The sequence below is a fragment of the Orycteropus afer genome, unplaced genomic scaffold (assembly GCF_000298275.1).
Source record: "Orycteropus afer afer isolate SDZICR_OR568_19922 unplaced genomic scaffold, OryAfe1.0 scaffold00205, whole genome shotgun sequence".
In the NCBI taxonomy this organism is placed as follows: domain Eukaryota; kingdom Metazoa; phylum Chordata; class Mammalia; order Tubulidentata; family Orycteropodidae; genus Orycteropus; species Orycteropus afer.
Window position 1 is genome coordinate 2,768,913 of NW_006921792.1, and position 11,884 is coordinate 2,780,796.

An 11,884-nucleotide genomic window follows, 5' to 3' on the forward strand; every position below is an offset into this window, starting at 1 on the left:
ATATGTGGTTGTGGTGGGCTCCTGTCACTTTGAGGGTCCCATCTTCCAGGTAACTAGTTAAGTACCTAATCCAAACAGTACCAAGTGAAGGAATTCTTCCCTGAGAACTTATACATGGACTCTGAGGTCATGAAGCAGGGATGAAGCTCGAGTTCTCTTCAACCATGTTCATAAGATCCCCCTGTCACCACTCCCAAATATAGGTAGACCTATCTATAAGATGGGAGGAAAAAAAAAAAAAAAAAGAAAAGAAAACAGGGAAATAAGCACAACTGAGAGAGCACAGAGAAAGACTTGGTGACATTGCTTAAATTCCTATGTCCAGGAGTGTCTGAGGCCTTGGTGTTTCCAGTTATACAAGTCAATAGGTTCACTTTTTCTTAAGTTAGTTTGAGTTGTGCTTCTGTCACTTGCCACAACAAAAGCTCTCATACAACAGATAACTGGCAGGCAGCTTGAGAAAGACCGCGGCATCACTAAATGAAGAGTTGGAAAGATCCTTCAGCCTATTTCCCTCAGTGTCTAGTGCAGTTCCAGAGCATTTATAGGTGATGAAGAGCAGGAAGCTAACATTTATCCAGCACCTACTATGTGTTAGGAAGCATGTTGGGTACATTCATGCATATTAGCTTATCTAATCCTCACAATAACTGTGCATAGTAGGTATTATTATCCATATTTTTAAGAGTAGGAAACTTGCCCAAGGCTCACACATAGCTTCATAGGCACTCTTAGTCACTGTTTTTGTGTCTCCTCTTATCCATCAGTAGTCCTATGAGAAATGAGATTAGTGTTTAGGGGGTGGGTTTGATGTAGTAGATGTCCTTGGTGTTCTGTGTCACATCATCTGGGAGCATCTCTCATTTCAGTGCATTTATGGTGCCTAGTTTCCTGGATCTCAAGCATGCATCAGTCATCTTTGCACTGTTTGCCACGGGGATTTCTTCACAGTTGGAGGAGATTGCTCAGCCCAAGAGGAAACACAATGTCTGTACTGGGGAAGGAAGAAGTGGCTGGGGGACTAGTTAATGCCCTCAGGAAAAATCAAAAGCATCCTCCTATCGCTGAGGTGAACAATTCTGGGAGGCATTTTTTATGTTTCTTAGAGATCCAACCAGAATTAAGCCTCGGTTTCCTAAAATGGCCAATTTTATCTGTGCAAAAGAAAATATACCCATGACCATATATTAGGTTGGCAGATAATATTTCTACATATGTATTTGTATTGCTGTAAGAATGTCCATACAAATAGCACTAATAGAGGGCAAACTTATAACCTCTTAAACACAGTTAACTACTCTGATGGACCTGTAGGCTTGGGACCAATTGGCATAATATACTACACAAAAACATTGCTCTACATCCTACTTTGGTGAGGAGCAAGTGGGTCTTCAAAACTTGCAAGTGACCATTTAGATGCAATAATTGGTCTCTTTTCACCCAGAAGAAAGAAGAATGAAGAAAACCAAAGACATATGGAAATAATTAGTCCAATGGTCTAGTGGACCATGCAGACTTCAGCCTACATGACCATGAGACCAGAAGAACTAGATAGTACCTGGCTACCATTGTCAACCACTCCGAAAGGGATCAGTGCAGGAGATCCTGGATAGAGTGGGAGAACAATGTGGAACAAAACTCAAATCATTAAAAAAAAAAAAAAAAAAAACAAGTTTACTGGTCTGACAGATCGTAGGGAAAGCCCTGAGACTATGGCTCCTCGTTACCCTTTAGGCCTGGAGTTGAACTCACTCCTGTGGCTTCCAGCCAAACAGGCATATAGGGTGAATATTTACATCAGGTAGATACATTCCTTAGAGTGAGCAATCATGGGAGAACAGAAAGGCAGTATTTGCACTGGGAGATAGCTCAGGTGGCAGGAATGCACAGGAAAGAAGGACACAGGGAAGAGGTGACTATAGGGAGAAAGTGGGAAGAAAGCTGTTACATTGTGGGTAATTATAGTCAATGTCATGAAGCAAAATGTATATGAATTGCATGGAAAATGAATTTGCTCTGTAAATGTTCACCCAGCTCACAATAAAATTTAAAAAAAACAAAAAGTGGCCAATTTTCAAACACATCCTTACATTGGCTTTTCCTTCATCTTGTTCCATTCCACTTGCTCTCTTACTACCGAATCGTGGATCACCTCTCGGACAAACTCACTGGACGGAAGTCCTTGTCTCAATTTTCAAACACATCCTTACATTGGCTTTTCCTTCATCTTGTTCCATTCCACTTGCTCTCTTACTACCGAATCGTGGATCACCTCTCGGACAAACTCACTGGACGGAAGTCCTTGTCTCAGGCTCTGATTATGGGGAAAATCAGACCAAGATAAAGACTACTTTGCATGCTAGCTTGTAGAGGAAAATGTTATTATTGTTGGGTCTATTAGAAAATAAGCTCCGATGAATCCAGAGAGATTCTGAAACAGAGAAAAGAATTCCTCTTAAGAAATTTCCCCTTAAGTATCATTCTCCCTGAGAAAGTAAAGCCAAAGTGCACATTTAAAATGTCTGCAAGTAAATGTGTCAAAACATTCACTCTTTTTCTCTTCTGAATAAATCTTTAATGGTAGTACCCTCTTATCCTCCTCAGTTCTGGTGCTATCCATCAGTCTTGATCTATTCCCTGGTATTGCAGATAATGATCATTTTTTTCTGGTTCCCAAATTAGGTAAAAGATACTTAGCTATCACTCTCCACCTGGAAGGCAGCATGTTAGTTAAGAACATGGTGTGGTAATGGAGGGAGGCCAAATTCTAGTAAGATGGATGACTTGATGTATTAGGCAGGATAAGACTAGGTTTTACTACAGATACAAGTAACCTCTCAAGTTCAATGGCTTAAAGCTACAAAGGTCTTACTTATATTACATGCACATCTTGTGTTGATGTGGGTACAAACAGGGGCTCTACTCCACTCCCTATTGTAGGACTAGACTGTTGGAACAGTCACTACCTGGAATGTTGTGATAGAGTGAAAAAGATGCACGGCTCACACTGGCTCTTTAATTGTCTGAAACTGACAAGTCACTTGTTCACATTTTTTTGGCCAAAGTGAGTCATGTGGTCATGCCTGTATTTGACAGAAAGGAAGATGCAATGCAACATCCAGCTAGGAAAAGAGGCGGAAAAAAAAAAAAAAAAAAGCAAACACTATTTGTGAAAAATATCTACCACTTTTGGACAATCATTTAACCTATGTTGCAGTGTGCTCATCATATATCATCAAGATAACCCTTTACAAGGTTGTTGTGAGGGTTAAAAACTACTTATGAAAAACTACCTATGAAGCACTTGGCACATAGTTGGCACCAGATAAATTGTAGCTACTTTTAGCATTCCACCACTCATCTGTCACTTTGTTGCACTGTGGTGGCTTGTGTGATGCTGGAAATGATGCCCCAGTATTTCAAAGACAAGCAGGGTCACTTGTGGTTGGCAGGTTTCAGTAGAGCTTCAAGACTAAGATAGACTATGAAGAAGGACAATCTACTTGCAAAAAAATTGGCCAATGAAAACTTTATGAATAGCAGTGGAACACTGTCTTAGTTATCTAGGGCTGCCATCACAGAAAGTAGGTGGCTTTAACAAACTGAAACTTATTTTCTCACAGTTTAGGAGGGTAGAAGTCCAAATTCAAGGTGCCAGGTCTAGAGGAAAGTCCTTTTCTCTTTGAGCTTCTACTCCTGGATGACCTTCATGTGGCTTGGCATCTTTCTTTCTCCATCTGTAGAAGATTCTCAGCACAGGGACCGTGGGTAGAAAGGACACATTCCACTCTCGGCTCTTCTTTCTTGGTGGCAGTTGGATGTCTCTCACTATTCTCCCTTCTCTCTTTTTATCTTTTGTAAGATAAATGGTGATGAAGGCCACACTCCAAGGAAATTCCACTTACATTTGATCAGGGCTGTGGCCTCAGTAAAGGTATTGCATCCCACCATAATCTCCTTAAACTGATTGGCTGATCTCATCAGATCACATCACTGGAGATGATTACATTCTTCCATAACTATCAAACTACTGAGAATGATGATCCAGCAAGTTTACACAAGTTATTGGAGGACAAAATTCAATCCATGAAAAACATTGCCTGATAAAGTGCCAGAAGACGAGGCCCTCAGGTTGGAAGGCACTAAAAATACAACAGGAACTGGAAGTCATGAAAAATTAAATAGAATGCAAAAAGATTGATATCCTAGGCACTACTGAGCTGACATGGACTGGTATTGGCCATTTTTAATCAGACAACCCAAAGTCTACTATGCTAAGGATGACAACTTGAAGAGGGATGGAATCACATTGAAAATCCAAAAGAACATTTCAAGATCTATCCTGAAGTACAGTGCTGTCAGGGATAGGATAATATCCATATGCCTACAAGGAAATATTATTCAAATTTACACCCAACCACTGATGTCAAAGATGAAGACTATGAAGATTTTAACCAACTTCTGCAGTCTGAAATTCATTAAACATCCAATTAAGATGGACTGCTAATTTCTGATGACTAATGCCAAAATTGGAGACAAAGAAGGACTGGTAATTGGTAAATAGGGCCTTAGTGATAGAAACAACACTGAAGATGGCATATTAAAACTTTGCAACCAATGACTTACTCATTGAAAATACCCTTTTCAACAATGTAAACCAATGTGACCCTGTAGTTAAAGCAGTGGGCTACTATTCCAAAGGTCAGTGGTTTGAACCCACCAGCCACTCTGTGGGTGAAAGATCAGGCAGCCTGGTCCCATGAAGACTTACAGTCTTGGAAATCCTATGCGGTAGTTCTACTCTGTCCTGTAAGGTCGCTAGGAGTCAGAATTAACTCATTGGCAGTGGGTTTGGTTTTTGGTATACATGTGAACTCACCAGATGGAATATACAGGAATCAAGTAACTATATCTCTGGAACAAGGCAAAGAAGAAGCTCAATATCATCGTTAGAACAAGGCCAGGGGCCAACTGCAGAACAGGCTATCAATTGCTCATATGTAAATTCAAACCAAAGTTGAAGAAAATTAAAACAAGTCCACGAGAGCCAATGTACAACCTTGAGTATATTCTATCTGACTTCACTGATTATCTCAAGAATAGATTTGAAGCAAAAAAAAAAAAAAAAAAAAAAAACCTCATTGTCGTTGAGTCAGATCCAACTCATAGCAACCCCTCATTGAACATTAATGACCAATGACCAGATGAGCTATGGGATGACATCAAGTACATTATACATGAAGAAAACAAAAGGCCATTAAAAAATAAGAAAGAAAGAAAATGTCAGAAGAGACTCTGAAACTTGCTCTTGAACACAGAGTAGCTAAAGCAAATGGGAGAAATGATAACATAAGAGAGCTAAACTGAAGATTTCAAAGGATGGTTTGAAAAGGCAAAGTAAAGGAGTATAATGAAATGTGCAAAGACATGGAGTTAAAGAACCAAAAGCTAAGAACATACTTGGCATTTCTCAAGCTGAAATAACTGAAGAAAAATTCAAGCCTTGAGTGGCAATATTGGAGGATTCTATAGGCAAAATATTGAACAACTCAGGAAGAATCGAAAGAAGATGGAAGGAACTATTGGCATAGAGTCACCATAACCAAAAAGAATTGGTTAATGTTCAAGCATTTCAGGATCAAGAACTGAATATGCTCAAGAACTGATGGTATTGAACAAAGAAGTCCAAGATGCACTGGAGGCACTGACAAAAAACAAGTCTCCAGGGATTGATGAAATACCAACTGAGATATTTCAATAAATGGATGAAATGCTGTAAGTGCCTACTCATCTATGCCAAGAAATATGGAAGATAGCTACCTGGCCAATCATCTGGAAAGATCCATATTTTTGCCCATTCAAAAGAAAAGTGATTCAACAGAATGAAGAAATTATCAAACAATATCATTAATATCACATGCAAATAAAATTGCTAAACAAAACAAAAGAAAGAAACCTCACTGCCATCAAGTTGTCTCTGACTCATAGTGACCCCCATGGGGTTTCTGAGACTGTAAATCTTTACGGAAGTAGATCACCTAGTCTTCCTTCCACAGAGTAGCTGCTGGGTTTGAGCCACTGACCTTCCAGCTAGCAGTTAAGTGCCTTGTCCACTATGCCACCAAAAACCCAACCCAAATTCACTGCCATTGAATCCTGACTCATAGAGACCCCTCCTTGGGTTTCCAAGGTGGTATCTCTACAGAAGTAGATTACCCAATCTTCCTTCCAAGGAGTGGTTGGTGGGTTTGAACTGCCAGCTTTCTGGTTAGAAGTCAAATGCCTTAGGCACTATGCCACCAGAGCTCCTTAAATTGCTAAAGATAATTTAAAAATGATTGCAGTAGCACATTGGTAGGGAACTGTCAGAAATTCAGTCTGAATTCAGAAGAGGACATGGGACAAGTGATATTATTGCTCATGTCAGATGGAGCTTGGTTGATAGCACAGAATACCAGACAGATATTTACCTGTGTTTTATTGACTATGCAAAAGCATTCAACTGTGTGGATCATAACAAATTATGGACATTTCAAAGAACAGGAATTCCAAAACACCTAACTGTGCTCATATGGAATCTGTATACAGACCAAGAGGCAGTTGTTTAAACAAAAAAAGGGGATATTGCATGGTTTTAAATCAGGAAAAGTGTGTCTCAGGGTTGTATCCTGTGGTGGTTAAGGTTGTGTGTCATCTTGGGTGGGTCTGGTTTTGAGTGGCTGGGCAGCTGGATATAGTTATTCCCCATGGTGAGATTGACAATGAACTCCATGGGGGAATCTACTGGAGCAGTTGAGTAATTGCTTTAGGGATGTGGACTGATTCCAGTATATAAGGAGTAACTTTGAGGAAGGTCTCCAGCTTATGGCAGACACACTTGGACCATCCATGTAACTGAGTCATTGTTCAGCAGCCTGCCATGCTGTCTGCCAATCTTGGCACTCTTAATGAACTTGCATCAATGGTCTGCCGTGTGGTTTGGTAATATCAGGACTGTGCCTGAGTGAAGAAAGCCTCCAGGTTCAGTGGCCCAGGAGCAAGAGGCAGAGCTGAAACCTAAGCTCAAGAGGCTTTCATCCAGCCCCTAGAGCCTGGCATTTTGAACTCAGACTTCTAGACCCCCAATCTCCTGTTTCTTAAAGCCATCCCATTTTTGGCATTTTTCTCTTAGAGCTGCACAAAGTAACAAAAACATATCTTTTCCTCATACTTATTCAATTCTGTACACTGAGCAAATAATCTGAGAAAATGGGCTACATGAAGAGGAACATGGCATCAAGGTTGGAGGAAGATGCAATAACAACCTTTGATATAGATGACACAATCTTACTGAAAAAGAAGACTTGAAGCATTTAGCCTTACTGATGAAGATCAAAGACTACAGCCTTCAGTGTGGATTACACATCAACATAAGCAAATAAAAATCCTCAAAAAACAAAAAAACAAAAAACAAAAAACAACCAATAAACAAAATCATGACAAATGGAGAAAAGATTGACGTTGTCAAGAATTTCATTTTACTTGATCCACAATCAACATCCATGAAAGCAGCAGTCAAGAAATCAAATGATGTTATTACACTGGGCAAATCTGCCACAAAAGACATCTTTAAAGTGCTAAAAAGCAAAGATGTCACTTTGAGGACTCCAAAAACCAAAAACCAAACACCAAACGCACTGCCGTCGAGTCAGATCTGACTCACAGTGACTCCTCCTTGGGTTTCCGTGGTGGTATCACTATAAAAGCACAATGCCCAACCTTCCTTCCAAGGAGTGGCTGGTGGGTTTGAACCGTCAGCCTTCTGGTTAGCAGTCAAATGCCTTAGGCACTATGCCACCAGGTGGGTCTAACCCAGGTGTTCTGGTTACCTACTGCTGCTCTGACAGAAATATACCACAAATGGGATGGCCCTAACAAACAGGAGTTTATTCTCTCACAATTTGGAGGCTTTAAGTCTAAGTTCAAAGTGCCAGGCTCTAGGGGCTAGGTGAGAGCCCCTCAGCCTTGGGCTTCAACTCTGCCTCTAGCTCTCAGCCCATTGAAGCTAGAGCCTTTTCTTCACTCAGACAGCTTCTGGCTGCTGAGGCTGACAAGCCCCAAGGTTGACAAGTAAAAAGGCACAGTCCTGATATTACCAAATCACATGGCAGGCTATTAATTCAAGTCCATTTAAGTCCCAAGGTTGGCACTTCTGAACAGCAGGCTTCTGAACAACAACACAGCAACATACAGGGTTCAAGGTTGCATAAGCTAGAGACCATTCCCAAGACTTTTTCTTATATACAGGAAGCAGACCACATCCCAAAGGCTGCTACTCAGCTGCTTGTGGTAGATCCCACTAAGGAATTGATTGTCAGTCTCATCATGGGGAATAACTACTACCAGCTGCCCAGCCACTCAACCAGGCCCAGCCAAGTTGACGCAAAAACGTAACTACCACAATTCCACCTCTTGTCAACTTGGCACCTGTACAGATCTTCAATGGGTGGTATCCGTACAGATATCCGCCACTGGGTGACTCTAGTCCCCTAGTTCCTCTAAATGGCTACCTCACCCCCTTGGCCTGGTGGGCCCCATTCCTCTCCCTCTTGGGCATGGCAGCCCTGCCCCCTCACTCTTGGGCAGCAGTTATGGATCCATCCCACTAGCTTACATGAACTAGCAGTCCCACACTCCAGAACCAAGTTGGTGAAGGTGTTGCTCTGAAACCTAGGGAGCTGTGATCGTTCCATCCCCAAAGGCCATGGTCCTACCCTTTCAATCAGGCTTAGGCAGCTCTGTTTCTGTTTCCTTGGTCTCTCCGCTTCTGCTGATTAATGCCACAGGCAACCCACTCTGCAAGAAATCTTCCTGCCCCAAAAGCAATCTGCTTTCTTGCTCCATGGGCAGGCCAACCTGCTACTCCATTTCATGCCAGTCTTTTATACCAATCAATGCCTGAAGGCAACCCATTCCACCAGGAAACCACCTAACCAAAGGCATCAAACTTTCTCCTCTGTGAGCTGGTAAGGCTGTCACTGTCTCATGCCGGTTCTCTCGGCTCTGCTTCTGCCGTCTCTCATGCCTTCTCTTGCTCTGCTCCTGCCGTCTGTCATGCCGTATGCTGGGGTCCCTCTGCCAGGGTCTCCAGTCAAGCATGCACTCCACTCCTGTTTCCACACTTTAGGCATCTGTCAGAGCAGCACCCCACTCTCTCAGTATCAAATTTGGTTCTGATTACCTAGTGCCACTCTGACAGAAATATACCACAAATGGGATACCCTTAACAAACAGGAGTTTATTCTTTCACAATTTGGAGGCTTTAAGTCCAAGTTCAAAGTGCCAGGCTCTAGGGGCTGGGTGAGAGACCCTCAGCCTTGTGCTTCAGCTCTGCCTCCAGCTCCTGGTCCACTGAAACTAGAGCCTTTTCTTCACTCAGACAGCTGCTGGCTACTGAGGCTGACAAGCCCAAGGTTGACAAGTAAAATGGTATAGTCCCGATGTTACCAAACCACATGGCAGGCCATTAATTCAAGTCCATTGTAAGTCCCAAGGTTGGCAGAGCATAGCAGGCTGCTGAACAACAACACGACAACATGCAGGGTTCAAGGTGCCATAAGCTAGAGACCATTCATTCCCAAGACTTCTTATATACAGGAAACAGACCACATCCCAAAGGCAGCTACTCAGTTGCTTGTGGTAGATCCCACTATGGAGTTGATTGCCAGTCTCATCATGGGGAATAACTACCAGCTACTCAACCAGGCCCAGCCAAGTTGACACAAAAACGTAACAACCACACCAGGCCATAGTGTTTTCAATTGCCTCATTGTAAGAAGTACAGCCAGAGTGCTCTTTAGAAGTGTGGATGGCAAGACTTCGTCTCACATATTTTGGACACGTTATCAGGAGGGACCAGTGTCTGGAGAAGGACATTATACTTGGAAAAGTAGAGGGTCAGCAGCAAAAGAGGAAGACTCTCTACGAGATGGATTGAGGGAATGGCTGCGTCAATGGGCTCAGGTGTGGCAATAATTATAAGGATGGCACAGGACCAACAGTGTTTTGTTCTGTTGTACATTGGGTCGTTATGAGTTAGAATTGACCAACAGCACCTAACAACTTTTAGCATTATCCTTTGTGGACCTGAAATATAGGTCCACAAATCTTTTCCACATCTCTGGGACAAATAAAACTCCTTCCCGTGGTTTACACTTTCGTCTTTAAAAATGATTCCTGTGCTCTTTCTCTGAATTCCTCCAAGTTCTATCCCTTCTAATACTTATTCTAGCACAGTGCTCTCTACATAGAAAGGAGAACCTCTGGTGGCATAGTGCCTAAGGCATTTGACTGCTAACCACAAAGCTGGCGATTCAAACCAGCCACTCCTCTGAAGGAAGGCTGGGCAATCTACTTCCGTAGTGACACTGCCTCGGAAACCCAAGGAGGGGTTGCTATGACGACTCCTCAGGCAGTGAGTTTGGTTTTTTGGTTTTGCTAAGGAATGAGGAAGTCCTCTCAGTTTTTTGAAGAAATAAAATGATCATAATTGTGTTTATTATTTATAATAAGAATTATTCTAGTATGAAACAAACTCAGCAGAAGTTTATTATAATGGTATGGGGCTCATTAGAAAGAACAGATTATTATGCTTGAAAAACTAGGACTGGGCAACAACTTATTACAATAGTATAGGCTTCACTGGCCAAGTATGTTTTTACAGTTTCAGTGGAACCATTATCTTGTCAGAGGACACATGGTAAAACCTGCAGGGCTTCCTGACTTCATGAGAGCAAGTACACTCTGGCTTTCCCTTGGGAAGGCAGGGGCCTGGTAGGGTTTGAGCAAGAGCCTGAGGCATAGGCTATAGTCCCCTACGCTCAGTGCATCCTGGTGTGCAGTTTGAAAAGCTAGCATTTTAAGCATCTAGTCATAAGGTTTCCTCATTATCATTGGATTAAGTCGTCCCTTCTTGTTCCCACACGAAGATCATTGGCCCTCAATTCTATAAAATGTTCTTTCTCCCCAGGCTTGGGACCAGGAACTCCTTCTGTTGAACAAATGACTCACCTCATGGGGACCATGCGGTTGTTTACATTTTCAGGAACTGCTATTGCGAAACACTAAAGAAGTTTATTTTACGCAGCTAGGTTGCTCTTGCCAGATGGATCCATTTGCTGAAGTTATTTTTAAAATATGCTTTTTCTTAGCTCTTGTTTGTATGAGTCTAGGCCAGAAAAAAATGCCGAGCCTATGGATGGAAGGGAGCTCTGGTAGCATAGTGGCTAAGGCGCTTGACTGCTAACCAGAAGGCTGGTGGTTCAAACCCACCAGCCACTCCTCAGAAGGAAGGTTGGGCAATCCTACTTCCGTAGTGATACTGCCTCGGAAACCCAAGGAGGGGTCGCTATGAGTCAGGGCTGACTCGATGGCACATCACAACAACAACAACAATGGATGGAAGCCAGGGAAGAAGTCTAGCCAACCTGGATCTAAGAAGCTTCTCAGCTTTGAACAGAAAAGCATCTACTCCTAGGATGCTGAGTCAAAACACTGTATGGTGCTGCTTCCTGTGTGCCTCACATTCTTGACACTTCCAGAACCAGGGGCAGCAGGCAAACTGCTCCTACAGAATTAGCAGCACTGCAGCCAATTGGAATGGCCACAACTGATCACAGTTGTGGAGGCATAAGGCCTCTGCCTCCCTGGGTCAAATAGCTGCCATGACTCATCAATCTACCTTACAAACATTTTATTTCACAAAAGTTTTTTTTAAAAATGAACTCTTTAGGACATAAACTCTCATCTTTTGGGGGATCAGAGACCTTTTTGACAATTTGATGGAGGATCTAGCGGCATAATGCCTAAGGCATCTGACTGCTAACCAGAAGGCTGGTGGTTCAAA